Source organism: Oratosquilla oratoria, chromosome 18 (assembly GCF_046742065.1).
Source record: "Oratosquilla oratoria isolate Oo_2021 chromosome 18, ASM4674206v1, whole genome shotgun sequence".
NCBI lineage: Eukaryota > Metazoa > Arthropoda > Malacostraca > Stomatopoda > Squillidae > Oratosquilla > Oratosquilla oratoria.
Genome location: NC_134794.1, coordinates 28270853 through 28275852, shown reverse-complemented (window position 1 = coordinate 28275852; position 5000 = coordinate 28270853).

Here is a 5000-nt window from a genome sequence, read left to right as displayed (position 1 = left end):
TGCATATATGATTGCGAGCGCTTCAATTTCAGTGACAGAGTAGTTTTGTTCGTGCTTGTTTAATGCGCGGCTGGCGTAAGCTATAGGTCTAAGTTTGGAGTCGTGTTGTTGCATTAGTACTGCGCCAAGGCCTTTGTATGACGCATCGGTACATAGTGTGAAGGGTTTAGAGAAGTTTGGGAATGCCAGAACCGGGGCTGTTGTGAGTGCTTGTTTGAGCTTGTGGAAAGCGGTGTTGTGTTCAGACGTCCAGTTAAAAGGAGTATCTTTCTTGAGAAGGGCTGTTAAAGGAGCTGCCATGTGAGCATAGCCTTCGATAAAACGTCTGTAAAAACCTGAAAGTCCTAGAAATGATTTCACGTGTTCTGTAGAGTTAGGGGTTGGAAAATCTAGAACAGCCTTAACCTTGTCTTGAGAAGTAATGACACCGTGTGAGTTTATGACGTGTCCTAGGAACTTTATTTCCTTTTTGAGGGAGGAGCACTTTTTGAGTTTAAGTTTTAGGCCTGCCGCGGCTAATCTTGAGAAGACAGTTTGAAGTGTGTTAAGGTGTTCCGTGAGTGACCGTGAGGCAATGATAATGTCGTCAAGGTATATGAAGACAGTCTTTCCAATCAAACCATGGAAGACCTTGAACATAAGTCTTGTGAAAACAGAGGGAGCAGAGGCGAGTCCCATGGCCAATCTTTTGAAGTGGTAATGGCCCGTATTGGTACTGAAGGCTGTTCGAGGTTTTGATTCGTCATCTAGAGGTATTTGGAAATACCCTGACATAAGGTCGAGAGTAGAGAAGACCGTGTTGTGTTCGCCTATGGAGTAGATTGTGTCTTGGAGATGAGGAATAGGATGTCTTTCGGGAATGGTGAGTTTATTTAGCTCACGGAAATCAATAACAGGGCGAAAGGAGCCGTCGTGTTTTGGAACGACAAAGAGAGGAAAATTCCAAGGAGATAGGCTGTGTTCAATGGTGCCTTGGTCGAGCATGTCTGCAATTATGTTGTCGACAATGTTTCTTTTACTGTGAGGAAGACGGTAAGCGGGTATGTACCGTGGTTTTGCATTTTGTTGAAGTGGTATATGATGTTGTATGATGTCTGTGAGACCTAATGGTTCGCCTGGGAGTGCAATTGCGTGTCTGTACGTGTTCAAGAGTGTCAGGAGATCTTCTCGTGCTTCAGGGAAATCTACATTGTTAATGTGTGGTGCTTTGATGGTTTCCTGTGTGTTCTGTTCTCCGTTGGTGATGGCGCATACGTGTTGTGAGTTGTCATGCTCGATTACGTGTACTGGGGCGGGATACACTGTAAAATCACAAATGTTCGTTCCTTTATTCATCTGAAGAGGGGCATTGGTATTATTTGCAACTATGATTGTTGTGTGTCCTTTGCTCGATGTGTGAGATAGGGCGGATAAGAGAGATACACCAGATACACGGCAAGTGTCTGTGATGCAAAGAACATCTGAGTCGGGAGCTTTGAAGATACGCACTTTGAGTTTTGTGTACTCACGTGGATAGAGTATTTTGTCAGTGATTACAACCGCGTGAGAATTCGTGAGAGAGATCTGTGAGACGGTAGTGTATTGTGGTGATATTTCCTGGATGTTAGTGAAAACATCGTGTTTCTTGTGGTCGCGAGTTGACTTTGACATGCGCGCTGACAGTGTACGTCTATTTCGTTTGTGTTGTGAGCTACGGGGGTGAGCGGATGGGGTGGGCGTGTCTGTTACACCAGTGTGCGTGTCTGTTACAAGTGTCACCTTTTCTGTTTCGTCACTGTTTTGTTCAGTTGTTGCTGTTGTTGGTGTTGCATGCTGTTGCTCGATCATATGCAAGTGTTTGACGCGCGTGTTTTCTGTGTGTGTATGCGTGTTAGCTGTCTTTAGAGCCGTTATGAAGTGATTATTGAAACCAATGCCGTTTTGAGCAGGATAGATGATGATGCGATTTCTTTCCATCCATGTCAAACCTATAAGAATATCTGCGGGAAACACTACGTCCGCTATGTATACTGTCGTTGTAATGGGAGGACAGTTGGCATGCAGGGAGATGTCTAGTTCGGTTTTTCCTATGATGGGAAAGGGAACTCCGTCTACATTTTGTAATGTGATATCCGTTGGTTCTATAAATGTTACTCTACGGTGTGTGAACCGAAATTGGTCGAAAGAAACCTTTGACATTAGATTAACTGGGGATCCTGTGTCCAGAAAGAGTAGTTGTGGAAGGTTGTTGACCGTGGCCTGAAATGTCATAGCAGACGGGGATGATCGAGAGTCAGCCATCGTGAGAATCGGTAGTGGGGGGTTTGATTCTGTCTCGTGAGGTCGTGTGTTTTGTTCACCGTGAGACGATAGTCAGACCGTGTTTTGTTTGTTTGTGTTGTCGCTAGTCGGGTGTTGGGGAGACGCGTATGACGTGTAGGTTTGTGATTGTAAGACGCGACATTGTGTTGTGTCGTGAAAAGCTGGTCCGTGATATGAGCAGTAGCTAGTTGGTTGTCTGTAATAACACCTGTTTGTGCTATGTCCTACTGTGTTGCAGATTTTGCAAAAGAATGGTCTCCTAGATTGTGAACGCTGTCGTGATCTTGTGCGTGATATTTGTCTACCTCTAGTGTGATGTTCGTATGACATGGGTTTACCTTTAGTGTAATGTTCTTGTGAGATTTTTGCTACTGTGTGAGTGGGTGGGTGTGAGTGTGTGTGTAAGGGGGATTTGTTGTTGTTGAATTTGTGTTTTTGTCGCTGATGTGTCCGCAAATTTTCTAGAGAAGTCAACGAGTGTTGTGTCTGGATCAAAAGGAATGTTCTCTATTTTCTTTAGTGTTTCTGGGTGAAGTCGCGAGATCAGTTTTATGTAGCCAAATAATGAGAGTACGTGATCTAGGCTGATTGTGGTATTTGTAACCCAAGGTGAAGAAGTGAGTGCGTCTTTTAGTTCTTCCTTGAACTGACTAGCCTCCCTGACTGCTCTTTCTTTGGTGAGATAAGGGGGGTTGTTAAAGTTTGTTCCGAGTGTGTAGAAGGGAGAGAGAGAGCCTAACTGTTCGTATGGGGCGAAGGATTTTTTTAACTCGTCAATAAAATTTTGGAAAGTCTGTGGCTGTTGGAACGCGTCGGATTGGATGATGTCGCTTGCAAGGGTATCGTTGAAATCGATGCGACTTTTAAGGACCGCGATTTTTGTCATGTCGTCGTGCACCTGTGTGCGCTGTATTTCCGAACGGACGTCATCTAAGAGAGTGTGGATGGCGATGTTTGTCCCGTTGAACTTAGGAAGAGTGTTGTCATGCTGCAGGAGTGTTAGTAGGTTTGTTGCAGAACGTTGCATGTGTGGTTGAGCGACGGTTGGGTCTGTGTTTTGTTTCGGCGAGGACTGTGTGTTATTTTCGTTTTGTGCTGCCATTTTGGAACGAGTGTTGTAATGGTGTGAAACGTTGGACTGTGAATGGGTCATGCACACTTTCGTACAAAAAAATAAAAAATAAAAATCACCGAAAAAATTTAAGGCTTGCAAAAAAAAAAAAAAAAAAAAAATAAATCACTGGATAGCCTCCACTCAAACTCACTCACACAACAATTTAGAGCTACACCTAGCCCCAATAAATACAGGCATCTACTATTCTACTTACAGTGCTGACGAGGTGAAGCGATGGTGAAGGGTTCACAAGAGGTGGAAGTTGAATAATTCGATGGAGTGTGGTGCGATGGTGCAGATCTGGAAATATTGAAAGAATGAGAAGGGTGGCAAATGGGTTAGTTCGTGTGTGGAATTTGTTCAGCTTTTGAAAGGTGTCGTCCCGACTTCCGGACGTGAGAGCGATACTTCCTTTGACCGATGTTGTTGAGCTGGGTCACGGCGAGGGGGATGGGCTTTGTCTCGTTGCCGGTTGCTGGGGTGTGTCGCTGGGATGACTTGTCCTGTACGTTGGGCTGGCTCACACAGCGAGAGAGATGGCTTGAGCTGTTGTCCGCTTCGCTGGATAGGTGGGTCGCTGGGATAACTTTTCCTGTGCGTTGGGCTGGCTCACACAGCGAGAGAGATGGCTTGAGCTGTTGTCCGCTTCGCTGGATAGGTGGGTCGCTGGGATAACTTGTCCTGTGCGTTGGCTGGCTCGTTCGCTGGATAGGACTCACAGCGAAGGTTTGAGTTGATGGGCTTGCTGCTTCCAGATATGTTGTATCCCGCGCAGCCGCCAGATATGTTAGATGGTATCTCAACATATGAGGTGTGGTAGTACGTGGTCGTAGTTGAGCGGTGTTCGGAGGCTTTAGAATAAAATGCAGCGGAGCCGTGTAGCTCTGTCTCTCTGTGGTCTTTCTCTGTTTATTTGGTGACAGGAGGTGTTTATATACATGGCTCGTGGCTAGGTTGCCGACGAGATAATATTTATTTACAAGATGCAGTTTTAGCAAATATTAGAGATCAGGATAGGTTTTAACTACCTTATACTTTGCATATACATATATACAATGACATACAGTTGTCCGAGGTTGGACAGGATAGACATATCCCGTAGGAAAAAACAATTTGTATCAAATGGTAATTGCTTGGCTTGGTGGCAATCCTTTGGGTTGGTGAGGCGTTGATATTTGCCCACCAGCTGCGGGTGAGGTGTCCTCCTGGACAATAGCGACCTGACCCGGAGTGACCAGGTGCGTGAAGACGTCAGGTCGACTACCAGGCTACTGATGTATGCACCGAAAGCATATGTGCAGTGCTTATAGTATAAGCAGAGGTGGTAGATGAATGTCTAGGAGATTTTAGTGGTAGATTACGTCTTCTGGGTAACGCTAATGACAGCGGTGGACTGCGACAGGCCTAGCAAGCCGACAGTTATCTATACTTTGCTCGAGAAGCTCACGCTACGCCTCGGAATCAGGTAGACCAAAGAGACGACTAGGACCGATAATGGACATGTGCTCGGAAAAACTCTTCTGCTGGGAACTATAAACTGTGCAACCCTGAAGGATAAGGAGGAGGAGGTTGTTGAGATGATGAA